The sequence below is a fragment of the Oxyura jamaicensis genome, chromosome 9 (genome assembly GCF_011077185.1).
Source record: "Oxyura jamaicensis isolate SHBP4307 breed ruddy duck chromosome 9, BPBGC_Ojam_1.0, whole genome shotgun sequence".
Classification (NCBI taxonomy): Eukaryota; Metazoa; Chordata; class Aves; order Anseriformes; family Anatidae; genus Oxyura; species Oxyura jamaicensis.
In genome coordinates, this window is record NC_048901.1 from 10,518,209 (window position 1) to 10,532,239 (window position 14,031).

The following is a 14,031-nucleotide window of genomic DNA, read 5'->3' on the forward strand; positions in this document are numbered from 1 at the left end:
ACACCAGGGTGTGAGAACTGAGGTGAAATCCTATTTTTCCCTGCATATTTTGATTAAATGTGAGGAACTTTTATTCCGAAGGATCCCCGTTTTTCACAGAAACATGGAAACATTGGGGGCTTTGGTGGCAGCAGCCACACAGCCAAACGCTGCCTTAGTTTCAGCAGCCCTCGGCAGAAACGGATCCCTGGGCACCAGCGATGCTTTCCCTCGGTACACCTGCTTCGGTCCGGTGAAGTCCTAACAGGGCACTGCTCCGTGACAAAGCAACCAGCTCTCCGGCTGATCCCGAGGCAACACGTCTAACCTGTGTCACGGGTATGAACTTACTCTATATTGCACATATTCAAAGAACAATCAGAATTCATCACATATTCCTAAATATACCTAAAATATATCACATTAAGAAGGCTGCAAGACTGTCTAAGGCACTAGAAGAGTGGGCCACCAGCTTCCCTTTGATTATTCCCCTGGTGGACCAGGACACCCTCATGGTTTCTGTGTGTTTCAGCTCTATTCTGCCCTAGTGCAGGGCCTTTGCAGCCTGCTGCGAGCCAGATGTTGCAGATATCGTGGTGCCCCGGTCCCTTCCCCCCTTCACCAACCAGACCGTCCATTTAAACACATCCCCAAACCCACACAGCACACCAGAGCTGATAGCACGACCTCCAGATTTCAGCAGCACGAAACAAGGATGATGCAGCAGCTCTCCGTGACGGAAGAAGCTCCTTAAAACATCCCTGCTGTGGCTTTGGAGGTTGAGATGACCCTTTGATCGTGGCTGGCGGACCACAGGAGCAGCTCCCGGCCATCCCTCAGGCAGTTCCAGCAGCCCGCAAGATAAATGTGTGAATCACCCATCGCCAGCAGCTTCAATGATCTAATTAGTCCCAAATTATTTTATGTCTTTGAAAACACCACAGATACTGTTGGAATAGCTACTGTGCTTGTGTACGGACTTGCCTGCAAGGATCTGCTTCATCCTGCCAGAAGTGCGCGAGCACAGCATTTCTGGCCCCGGGTACCCTGCCACAGGGTGCATTTTGCTTGTGGCCAATGCCAGCCGAAGCAGATTTCTGTGCCTGCCTGGAGCAAAGCCGGTGTGGAGAGTGCAAGCATCAGCAGCAGGCAGGCACCGCCACCATCCTCCTCTGGCCAAGCCCCCCCAGCACATCGCAGGCACTCCTCCTGCCTTAGGAAGAGTTGGGTGGCCTCCTTGGAGCAGCATCTCCTCCACCTCCACGAGCAGCTGGTCCAGCGAGAGCTTGAGGGAAGCAGCCTGGGCTCTGAGAAATGTCCAAAATGCTCTTGACAGCTGCGGGGCTGGGGGGAACGGTCTGGAGAGAGACTCCTGCTGTTACCTAGGCTGAAAGAATGAACAGAAACCTCACCGGCAATTAGTCAAAAGCCACCCAGGAGAGGAATAAGGGTGCAGGCAGCTCCTGTGCCCAAAGCAACCCTGTGGAGTGAGGGCAGGCTCTGCAGCAGTCGCTTATACGGCGTGCATAATAACACAGGTGTGAGCCGTGGGCAGGGCTGCGCTCCCGGCCAGCCGCTGTGCGGAAACATGCTGGCCGAAAGCACCACCGGCTCTACACACCAGGTCCCTTCGGGAAAAGGAAGGATGAGGAAGTGCTGTACAGTGCATCTGGGAAGTGGAAGAGGAGAATAAAGGTGCAGGTGAATAAATAATAATAATAAAAAAAAAAAGGTGCTGTCCTTTGCCTAGGAAGCACAACACGAGGGGCTGCTCTGTGCCCGTGGCTCAGCGTGGCACTGCTGCCAGACCCTGCCTGACACAAGGGGAACACCCAAAGCGAACATCATCACAGCTCTGGCCATGCAAGGCACGTCACGTTGCTAGCCCCTTGGCTTGCCGGGTTGTTTTCCTACATTTCAAATACAGAAATTCTGCCAAATTGACTTCACACCTGTGTTCAAGGGTTGCCTTCTAGAAAGGCAACTCTGTGCTCAGGAAAACCTGCTGCAGCCTCTAACTATGCAACCATGCTGTCCGAACAGCAAAACGTGCTTCATTTTGTCCAAATTCCACATTGAATCCAGCTCAAAATACTCCTGTTTCCAGCTACCTGAGCACTGCTTCCTCAGGGGACTTTGTGCAACCGAGACCCACGCCAACGTCAGCCATGGGTTAAGGCCACGGCAGCAGCAAAACATTTGCAGTGACGACGTCGTTGGCAGAAATCCCCCTGACCCTCCGTGGTCCTGCGTCCCGCTGCACTCTCTTCCATTTCTTCCTCTGTATTTTTAATCAGTGTGCCTCATGCGATATATCAAAGTGCTTAGAAGCCAAGTGAAGGTGCTCCAGCCCTTGGCATGAACGCTGAGCGAGACAGCCAGCACCGGCTGTGCAGGTAGCCCAGAGGGGATGCTGTTATTAAGTTAAAAATTGCATTGTAAGGTTTGAATACTGTCATCTGTTCAGCCTTTAATTCTCAGGTCTTCCATTTCCTTGTTCAATCACAAGGACAGAGCCTCGTGGCCAAGAACTCCCACGCCAGCCCAGATCTGAAGGTTACGGATGTCCGGCTGCTGCGTCCATCACTCCTGCTGCAGATCCCCGGTGCTCAGTAACAGCCACTGTGCAATTAATTCCATTGCAATAATAGGGCAGCACCAATTACCGAGCAGACTCTTGTAGCAATAAAAAAATAATATACTAAGTCTTACTTTCTAAGTCACTGTGCAATAAATGTCTCTCTTGGAGGACTTCCATCTTTCTATTCCTGCCTCTCAGATCCTCATTATTTCATGGTGCGTGTGTTTTTTGTGTTTTTTTTTTTTTTTAACCTAACACAAATCTCGGTCGCAGAGATGGAACTGTATATCCAGCAGCAGGCCCAGTGGTCCCTCGACCTGCCTTGCGTAACACACAGCAGCGAGTTTCAGCCACCCGGCTGCACCCTGAGCTCAGCTCGTGCCCGGATAAAGCAGCCTTCCCAGCAGGGCGCCCGTGCTCCCCCAAAAGGCAGTGGGAGGAGAGAAAAGGATCCAGCACTACTGAAAGCCAGGAGGACGGGGACGCGGAGCGCTCTGAAGACAGCCATCTATGGAGACCTAATGGCAGTAGGAGGCTTGAGAGGCAGGGGCCCAGGAGGAGAGTGACTATTACGGGGGAGGACTCAGCAGGATTTCCAGGCGAACTAAAGCTTTCCCGCAGCAATATGAGCGCTGCAACCTGCGGGCGATGCCTGCAGGGGTAATTTCCCTCCACCATCTCTCTCCTGAGGCTCACCCAAGGGATGCCTGCTGAGCTGCCGCTAACTGCAGCCTGGCTTTAAGGCAGAGCAAAAGCAGGTTTGGGGCTGGGTTTTAAAGCACCATGGTTGGGTGCAAGCTTCGTGCTCGGCTGAGTGATCCGGGCCCCCGAGGTACGCCGTCCTCGCCGCCAGCCTGCCGGCGCTCGGAGGTGGAGCAGCCCCTAATTGCCAGCCCTATCGCTTCCTTCTCTGCGTGCAGCTCCCCTTCGGCGGGGCTGTGACATGGGCGCGTGGATTTGCTTTTGTGTTGACTGATGTCCACAGCCGGCATAATCCCCACCCTCAGCCTGACCCTGCTGAGGAGGGTTTGGACAAGACCCACGCCTCTGTATGTAGTCCAGACTTACTCCTTGCTTGCCAATTCCCTATAAACCTGCATTCCTGTGCTTGGCTCATTCCCTTCTGCTCCCTATTCCCCATCTCTGCTGTCCCCTGTCCCCACCCCTCGAGGTTATGATCCTCTCCCCTGCACACAGCCACTGGGCGCAGAGCCTCCGTGGCAGGAAAGGGCTGCTCCATCTGAGGTTTTCCACGGCACACAAGGCACAAGGTCCTCAAAACCTGAGCACAGCTCAGTGGCTATTCAGGGGGACGAGCTGAGCATGGCAGAGGTAAAACACTACCAAAAAAATGAGAGAGGACAAAAGAAGGGGAGGATTGCCCTGCGGCCAGGCAGGGAGGCCAGGATGTTCGCAGGGCCACCGTGATCCACAAACGCTGAACGCCTTGACCAAGGAGTCTCTGCTTTAGGCAGAAAATTGGACTTTTAAAAGCTAAAATGAAAACACTCTTCAAGTAAACTCCGGCGAAGTGAAATTCTGATGAGGGCTTCATCACCCTGCCGCCTGCAGACACCCTCTCAGTTCAATTCAATAGTCTGTCACGCTTGTTACTGGGAAATGAATTCCCTTCACACTGACATTTCATATACTTACTGATACAGCATATAATGAACACTCCGCCAACCCTGTCAGCCTCCTGCAAAACTAACTTTTTATTACATGTTTTTTCATTATTATATTTAAATTTTCTTGCTTGCCTTTTTTTTTCCCCAAAACAGAAGCCCAGCAGAACATATCTCACCGTCTGGCTCCTCCTTTGGGCCAGGGTCCGGCTGATTTCCACCACCACGGCCAGCCCCTGGGGCTCCCGGGGAGAAGGCACCGAACTTCAGAGAGGATCCAGCACCGGCGCTGCCGGGGAGCTGCTGTGCCTTGACGAGGGATGAGTTATTAGGCCCCAGATTTGCAGCGCGCCAAAGCACCTTCTCGGCATGAAGCACACAGCGGTGTGATCATACACCTTACTGACCCGGGGCCAAGCGTGTCTATCCCAGCAGCAGGATGCTTGCACCTAATATCTCTGACATTACGATGACTTATTCCTCAGTTAGACTTATTTGCTCTCATTCTCCTCCGGCGTCTAACGCAAGAGAGCGGCGGTGCACGATGCTAGCTCGCGGGCATTAAGGCAGAAATACTCCTAATGAAAATCACCGAGAAGCTGCAGAATCATCCCTACAGCACTTCAGGCTTGAGCACGACACCTGCATACAGCTCCTGCTGGCTTTATTTTGGGCTAGATGCATCTTTGATAACTACAGTATGTGTTGGGAATGGGTCGTAGGAGCTGCACTCACTAGCAGCAAGCAGAACTTTTTCTCCTCCTCTGGGAACACGGCCATCCAACGTAAATGATCTCCTCTTCACCTGGCCTTTTCCTTCGGTCTAGAACTTCAGATAAACGGAACAAACTGCTCTGAAACTCTGTGACAGGAGCCTGAGACACCTGAAATAATAGACAGAAGTGACAAGTGCTCCCAAGAGTGGTTTTCCTTCTTTCCCTGCTTGACAGGGCACTGTTCTGCAGAAAAGGCTGACGCCTTTGCACGTTGTCTCATCTCACTTAAGAAAGCCAGAAGGCTCAGGGAGAGAGGAACTTGTTTTCTTAAGCCTTTAAAGGGCCCTGAACTCCTAGAAAAAAAAAAAAAACTGGTGATAAGCACAAAGTGGTACCTGAAGCTTGTGCAATTTTTAAGTTAACAACCAGACACCGCAGTATAAAATGGAAACCAAGTAACTTGAAAGTAACGTGAAAGTAACTCCCAATTTTTTTCCCTCCATTTACAGAAAGATGGCCGTGTTACATCAGATGAGAGATCTATCAACCTGGGCATCCAGCCTGAAGATACCCTGCAAAGGGTAATGTGCCGATGCTTCTCCAATATCCTCCTCCAGCCTCCTGCAATTGGGGACCAGAGGTGTTTTGTGAGTACCAGAGATGGATTTCTCCCCATGAATTTTTACAAATGTTGTTGAACTTAGTGTTCGAGGTAGCTACAAGCCCCCTAACTACACGTTGCACAGAGCAGTCTCTCCTTTCATCTGAATCCACCAGCTTCTAGTTTTGTGTGATGCTCCACAGTTCTTGTGCTGGAAGAAAAAGAGAGCAGCACCTAACAGCATCTCCTTGCTCCAAACCTCCTGCTACTCTGATGAGCGCCGTGAGCCTCACGACCTGCTCCACGGGTTCATTTCCAGTCTATTTAACCATTTAATCATTCCTCACGTTCAGGTGCTTCCCACGTAGGTAACACTCGCTGCTCCTCCCTGCGCCTCTCCCAGCTCCACAAGCCCTTTCCGAGCTGGCGGTACAGGGCTGCGCTCAGCAGACAGGACGCAGCTCAGCAGCGTTCTGTTTTGGTCTCTGATCCTTTCCCACCAATCCTCCTTCATTTTGACAGTTGCTGGGCTCTGCAATGCCATTTCTGCAGAATAAATTATGGCAGCTCCCGAGGCTCGCTGAGGAATGAGATCCCAGCTCCGAACTCATCATTTTGTATGTAAAGCGACAACTGTCCTTCCCCATGTGCATCACTCCGCGTTTATCTGCGCTGAATTCCACCCGCTGCTTATTGCCTCGTCGCTCAGCCTCATGAGTTGGCTTTCTCTGTTATGACCCTTCCCATCACCATCAGTCTTTACGCTCACTCCCGACTCCTCTTCCCGACCCTCCAGGCACACACGGAGCAGGGCAGCTGCCGGCACAGATCCCTGCCCAGCGCCGCCGCTGGCTCCCTCCCTCGCAGAGGTGAGCATCCTTCCCCCCGTTAGGTTCCTTTAGGCGGCTCTCCACCAAGTGACCTTTCCTCCTAGCCCACAGTGGCTTAGTTTCCTTAACAACCTCCATTGGGGAAGCTGATCAAAAGCCTTGCAGAAATCTAAGGGGGTTTTATCAACTGGATTTACCTTGTCTACACGCTCCCTGATGCCTTCAAAGATTTCTAAGGAGATTTGCAAAGCGTGATGCCCGCCCCTTCCAAAGAACCTGCTGTCCTACTTATCCATGCATCTGCTGATCCTATTCTTTCTTTCTCCAGTGATCCCAGTTCCAGTCTCTAATTCTCCGGACCTCCACATAGCTCTTCTGAGCACCAACATCACGTAAGCTGCTTTCCATAAAACCATTTATGATGCCAGGGCAGCTCTAACTGAGAGGTTGCCTGTTGCAGTCGGAAGTTCAGCTCTGCCATCCTCGAGCTGGGACTTGCAGCCCACTAATTAAGGATTTGGAGGTGACTCCTAGCCATTTCTGCACGTGGAAAAGACTTTGCACATCCTCTCTCTGAGGACATCTGAAGAAGGCTGTAGATGCATTAGCATAAGGTCTCTTTGCTGAAACATCATGAATCGATCTGGAGTCTTCGAGAGCCGAAAAGCGTGGATGACGAGCGTGCATTGAAGTGACCTCGGAGAGGCACAGTGCCACCTGCCTCGGCCGGATCCGTCCTCACACAGCCAACAGCAGCACGAGGGAACAGAGGGCACACGATGCACACTTGAGGCTGCAGCACAAGACCTTTCTTCCTCACTCAGAAGAGATGCAGAGCATGCAGCTGAAAAATCCCTCCCCAGAATACTACTTCAGCATCCCACAGCGACGAGCTACCCCTGACTTTTCCATCCCTGATGCTGAGTGCTTCTGCGGGCTCTGGGCACAGCTGCCCTGCCCTGTCCTGTCCTGTTCCCTCCACAGACAGCCTCCTGCATCCCGCTCAGCCATGCCGGCTGCCCAAGGATGCTGTACCCCAAAAATAACAGCAGGGATGGTCTCCCCCCGGCTCCTCCAGCAACGTCCAGCACTTGTGCAGCGTGGGGAGCAGCTTGTGATGCTCAGGGCTCGGCAGAGCACGTTCCCATGGAAACAGGCAGCCTTCCTCCGTCTGTTGACAGCTTTGGATGGTTTTTCTCTAAAATGCTTGGACACAGAACAGGTGTCTCCAAGCCAGGCGGTAACCAGATAGCGCAGAGCTAGCACAGCCAGATAATGAGACAAGTGGTTATTGGAGATGAAACATTTTCCCCCAGCGCGGGAGCGGCACAGCCTGCACCCAGCCCCGGTGGCTGCGCCGCCCTCCCTCCCCTCCGCGAGCACTGCGGCAGGGACGGCAACGCAGCACTGCCAACACGGCCCCCTCGCCACTGCGCCTCATCAGGGCTCTCCCCCAGAGCCCTTCTGATCCTGGGGATCCATTCGCACAGCGGCAAAGGGATCCCCCTCCAGTTGCTGCTTTCCCCGGGGGCTGGATGTTTGGTTAACTGGCTCGGAAGGGGAGGAGGAGGGGGGTGCAGCACAGCCAGCTCGACCTTTGCTCCAGCCAGCCATTTCCCATCCCACACCACCTCCCATCTCTTCCCTTCGGTGTCTTCCACACCTCGGAGCGTTCCAGTGCCCGAGCTTCAGCCCGAAAGCAGAGCGGGATTGTTTGTAATCAGTAACGTGGTGTTACATCAAAACTGATGCTGAAAAGTAATGCGGGTTTCCAAGTCAGGTGCTCAGAGGGAACAACTTGCCAGATTTAAAATTGCCTGTGCAAATTTTATTAGGCCCACTTGTGCTCACACGTTACGGTGCAGTCTAATTACCCAATTGCCTCCTATTTTTTCCCCCAGACACCTGCCTTGTTCGCTGAATGGATAATTGTTCACTGCAGACTTTTATGACCCTAATTATTATTTAGTACACAACATCCAAATCCTGTGTCAAACAGAAAAGTGCTCATTTCCTCTTGAACCTGGCTCAAGTTTTCTAACCAAGGTAGCTGAAGGCTTCAGAACTGATGGATTTCTCAGCGTAACACCGCCGTGCATCACCACTGCCGTGTACAAAAGTGAGAAACTGAGGCGCAGGGAGATTAAAGCTAAAGCTGCCAACCGTAACCACTACTTCTGCACTACTTCAAACACCCCTGGCCCCATCATCCCCAGGGCATTTAGCATCTCACTGAGTTTAACATGCCGAGTTAAGCCTCCTGGCAACTTTGGTCTGAAGTTACCTGCCCTTCCACACATCAGCCCTACAGCCCACGTACAGAAAGTAAGGGGCACGGTGCCTGCTGTCTCCAGCTTCCTGCGCTGCCTCACGGAAGATGCGAGGCGAGAGATTCCCACCTTGCAGCCGGGCCCGTGGCTTTGTTTTTCCGGGCTGTTTTCGGTCCCCGCAGGCTCTGTGCGTGCTCACCAACACTCAGCTCCCGCGGGAAGCCCTCTTCAGGCAGTCCGAGCACTGGCCGAACGGCACGGCGTGGTGCTGAGGATGGCGTTTGAGAAGGATTGGGGAAAAAAAGGTCACCATTTCATCCCCTCAGTCCAAACGGAACGAGAAAAAGCACAATGCAAGTTGTGTTCTGAATGAGCTCAGGGTGAGAACACTGCTGCGGGGCAAATGGAAGGTCTCGTTCTTAGATCAACCCTCTGTTTCAAACTTGTTAATGTAAAACTCTTCCCAATTCAAAGGAAAATCAACTCTACAGCTAGGGAGCAAATGCAAAACGTTCGTGTTAAAAAGCATGAACTTCCATTCTAAATGCCTTCTATTAATGGCTTTTTTGACATCAATACAATTTCCCAAGGAAAAAAACCCTCTCTTTAATCACAGCCGTATTTCACAACGGCGATCAGTGAGATGAACATTTCTAACCAGCTCCCACAGCCAGCAGAGGAAGGCAGCAGGCAGAATAAGAAACGCGTGACCGTGCTATTGAAGGCTGTGCGGAAAACATCTGCCCAGGGGAGATGGAATAAAGCCTCACAGCCGTCCCTAACCCGACACACTTACAGTGCTCGGTAAGGACATCCTTACCACGCCTTTTATCGCAGGAGCTGCTTTTCTCTGGAGTCCGATGGAGCCTTTCTGCACGTCAGCCTGACAGCCAGGGAAGGCCCTCGGTGGGAGCAGGGTGGCACTGGTGGCGGTCACAGCACGGGGCAGCGCTCGGGCGCCAGTGTGCAGCGACCCCGCTCCTCCCCGCTCCGCATTTTCTTTCCCCGGTCCCCAGAGGAATGAAGTCTCCTGTCTATTTTCTGTTGGTAGCAGAGGGTCAGAAGGGTGATTCATAGTGTTGCGGCTGTCACGATGACAGAGAGAGAACGAAGTAAATGCAAACACAACATTTGGAAGAAAGGGCGAAAATTGAGAAAAACAACAAAAGCATCCCCGAAAACCCGAGACTGAAAGAAAGATGAATGGTATTATCACTGAGAAGATGGAAAACGAATAGAGGAAACACCTAGAGACAGAAGATGGGAAGAGCTTTCGCCTTGTAAGACTGGCTTTTCACTGGAGCCTGAAATGTTTAATGCAGTGGGGGATTTGTGTGTGCTCCGCCACTCAGGGCGAAGGCATTCCTCAGCTCCCAGCCACGGACTGACAGCTTTCATCCCGCAGCCTTCAGCCTCCTTCACAGCGTTCTTTAGGTTGGAAAAGACCCCGAGGTCACCCGGCATCACCGTACAGCCCTCTCCCTGCACCGGGTGCCCTCCAGGGGACAAGGCGGGCAGGCACAGCTTCGCACCCTGCGGCACGAGGGGGGACGTGTGCTGGCCAGATGAGGAGGGCTTTCAGTCCTCATCCCACACCAACCCCTGGATCCATCCCACACGCTCTTCCCAGGCAAGCCACGGTCCCCCTCGTTTGGAAGGAGAGGCAAAGAGCTGCTGAACCCTTCGAAAGGAGACTTAAAATATCATGGTTCAGGGGATGAATCCCTGCTGCTTATTATTCAGCTCAGCTATAGTTAAACCAATTTAAGCTACACAACATAAGAGTTATTAAAAAAGATCTGTGCCTGTCAACTTTTCATTACATTACTGCTCAGCATTCACCTTGTAAAAAAAAAAAAAAGGAAAAAAAAAGGAGACTTTAAAATTAAACTATGTTAAAGTGTAAACCAGGCACGGAAGAGGAAGAAATTAAAACACTATCACTGGAATGCAGCTTGCGCTGCCTGCCCTCTCCCCTCCCAACCCAGCGAGCCTGAAAGAGCCCAAGGGCATCAAGCAGCAATTCAGAGAACACCACCGCCGTCCTGATTGTGTTATTTGTGTTTTCCTTTGAAAGGGATCCAGTTGCTGGAGCTGCTCCTGTCCTCCCGCAGGGGGTCAGGTTCTCATCGGAGGGCTCAAGCTGGGCTGGGGACCTGCTTGCTGCCAGCACGTGTCCGTCCCCCACCACCACCACTCACCAGGGCTGCACATTTGCGGCTTTTCACCTTCCCCAGGAGGATTTCTTCCCTCCCATCTCCTCATCCCTGGAAAAACTGGGCTCCAGAGCCCCAAAGGGGCCTTTTTCCTTCAGGAACGGGTGGGTACATCAGCCACGCTCCTGCTCTTTGTGCCTCTTGTGATGCTCACTGTCCCTGAGCAGTGGTGGAACCGGGCACCACCAGCACGGAGCAGGAGATCGAGAAGGGGAGGACAGCCCAGGGCTGGGGCACAAGGCCAGTGTCAGATCCATGCAGAGGTGCTCCTCATGGGTGCAAACAGAGAAAAGAGTTGGAGTGCCTCCACGTACTCTGCGCCTGGCCACTGCGTGCCTTTCCTCAGCCTGGCACCTCGACACCACCCTCAGCTTCCCCCCTTCCAGCACTCCCCAGCAGCGGCAGGAGCAATGCCAAGCTCAAAGGGCTGAAGAGGATTATTTATCTGCTCTTGATGCCGTATGAAATCCTCACCTACTCCTCTCCCAGGGCCCCACGTCCCTGTTAACTGCTTTGCAGGAGAAAGGCGCGCAGCTCGCTCCCCGCCACCTACGAAGCCAACGGAAGGCAGCGAGAGCTGCACGTTTCCCCTATTACCTGTTCCACTCGAGCGAAACTCCACGACTGGGCGATAGCAGGAGGCACTTGCTCTGAGCAAACGCACGGTTGTGAACACGCCGCAAGCATAATCCCCTCGCGGGGAATTACCCAAAAATCCAAAGCTCCCGGAGATGAGAAAGGAGACAGAGCAGGGAAATGAAGATCGAGAGCTCCCAGCCCCGCAGCAAATCCGGGCACTCAGCCGGGCAGAGCAATGCAAAGCCAGCCCAGCGACAGACTGCTTCCCAGTAATAGTTTCCCCCAAAAGAAAGAACAAGGCTTGCTTACAACTACAAAAGGGCTTCAGATGCTTGATAGTGAAACTGCTCTCCTGCTGGAGCCTTTTCCCTCCGCCCTGCTCGCTGCACAGCAGTTTGGGCAGCACGTTACTGTTTGCTGGGAGTGCTGTCACAGGGGTGCTCATGTGCTCAAGGAGGTATAAGGTAAAAATAAAGGATTTGTTTAGAACCAAATCGCCCATGGTGGACCTGACCCTACAACCTTCCTGCCTACCAGCAGCCTTTACTCACGTGGCAATCCCTCTGACTCTCACTTTGCACGTGGGAGGGTTTCAGGCTGGAGGCCAGGACCGGCCGTGGTTTGCCCAGCAGGAGCTGGAGCACAGGATTCAGCCAGCACCAGCCTGAAGTCAGCAGAGACCTGGGGCTGGGGCCAGTTTTGCCTGCCCCTTGCCATTATGGGCAACGGGAAAGAGAAATCCCTGCTCACTTGCTGCTTTCTTACTAATTAACAGAGGAAGGATGAGAAAAGGCTTGCAATTCTCTTCTAACATCAGGCAGTGATGCTGGGGGCCGTCTCACCCCCAAGGAGCAGCAGATCCACCGAGCAGGCTCTGCCTGCCGCGAGCACGGATGTGACAGATAAACCCAGGGCTGCAGCACTGCTCCCCGTGCTGATCCTATCCTTCCACGGGGCATAATGAATGGGCCTATCCATAAACCACAGGGACAATTTCTGTGGAGAATTAGCGTGGTGTTAGAGCAGAAACAGCAATTCTTCAAGTACAGAAAGCATCTAAAGGCTTAAACGCTGCAAGCAATTGCTAAGAAGCACATTTACATGGAATAATACTCTCACTAAGTAGATAACAGGATAAACTTCCAAAAACAGGATAATGCATGATGAAGATTTATGGGTAATATTTTGGCTTGGTATTTTGCTCCATTTCCAAGTATCCTCTGTGCTTACAAATGGCAATTCTCTTCGTAAAGCAGATCCCAGGGACTTTGAAGGTGTGAGGCTAACAACCCCAGACTAGCCCAGACACAGGCTGCTGGCAGCTGGGATGATGCTCCCAGAGGTGGCCCGTCCTGGGGATGAGAAACCTGCTGTGCTTATGCCAGCCCACCAGAAAAGGGCAAAGAGAGATGTTTGTGGCCTAAAACGGTCCTGCCTGGAGAACCAAGCCATATCCAAAAGGCACAAGGCTCCTGCAGGCAGGAACAAGGATGTCTGGAAATTCCTGAACAGTACCTACATCTGCAAGTCCACCGGGTTTTCCCCCAGAAGATGAGAGCAGAGCTGGACTTTGTGAGGATGTAACCAGAGGTGGGTCTGAGTTCTGCCAGGTTTAAAGGATGAGAAAGGAAACAAATCTGAATTTTATAGCACTTACTGGAAGTACAGCGCCATCTCTGCTTTAAGGTGACCGCTCCTGGAACGAGGCTGTAACCCATGGCACTTTCAGCAGCTGTTTCACTTGCATCCTCACCTGGGGCTTTGCATTCCAAGGAACCCAGAAGTCACAGGGAAAGCTAAAGGTTTCTCAGGGTTCTGAGGAGCCTTACAGGAGAATTATATAAAATAACACACACACCTGCAACATGTCATTCACACTGCAGGGCACGCTTCCTATCTTCTAGCATCAGCTGCTTGACTTCAGCTTCCCCCATTAGACGGCTCTTACAATGGGATCGATCGCCCCGATTGCTGCACAATGCACAGCTTGGATCCCAGCAGCTCAGGGTTCGTGCCTCACCTTTAGCAAAGTCTCAGGTGAAGGAAGATGGATCCTATCCGTGATGTGTGGTTACAGACTTCTGCAGGCATCCTCGTGCTCGGAGGCTGAGCTCTGCAGAAGCTTCTGGTGGCCGCACACCGATCACCCTATCTCCCAAGCTCTGGCTGAAGAGCAGAAGCTCCGGCCTAAATTAACTGTAGAGAAATCTGCTCTTCTCTAATTAGTCACTTTTACCTGGGCACAGACCTCACTCTCTCTTAATATACAGCCCCAATATCCCTCTGAGAGCAGGGAATGGCTCACGTTCCCATAGATGGGGTAATAAAGGATGAAACTGCTGCCTTGTGAAGGTCTTGGAGCTCACCATGTACACGACTCCTGCTTCAGTTCATAATTTATCTTAACTTTCCATGAAACTGCTGCTCGTATAGTGCCATAAAGCTGCTGCAGCTGACTGTACGTATCACACCAAGCACCAGGAAAATTCAAGCTGTGTCCTGCTCCAGGGCTGGCATAGGATGGACCACTCTTCCACGCCACATTAGTCCAAAAGGGCTCAGGCTGAGAGGGGTTTCAAAGCCTGATTTCAGTTCCCAGTTTTGTATTGGGAATGTCCCAGCAAGAAGCAGGAA

General features: G+C 52.3%; 1 long non-coding RNA gene across 2 annotated transcripts; it reads right to left on the bottom strand.

Annotated features, from left to right (window-relative positions):
* Positions 1–3,381: 3,381 nt before the first annotated feature.
* LOC118171826 lies at positions 3,382–13,209 on the bottom strand. Of its 2 annotated transcripts, XR_004753417.1 has the most exons (3): positions 13,055–13,209; positions 7,996–9,687; positions 3,382–7,591 (listed from the first exon to the last, which is right to left on the bottom strand). It is a non-coding gene; the product is annotated as an uncharacterized LOC118171826 (long non-coding RNA). The 2 variants fall into 2 exon arrangements; XR_004753416.1 differs by having other exon boundaries at positions 3,382–9,687.
* Between the last annotated feature and the right edge of the window lie 822 nt (positions 13,210–14,031).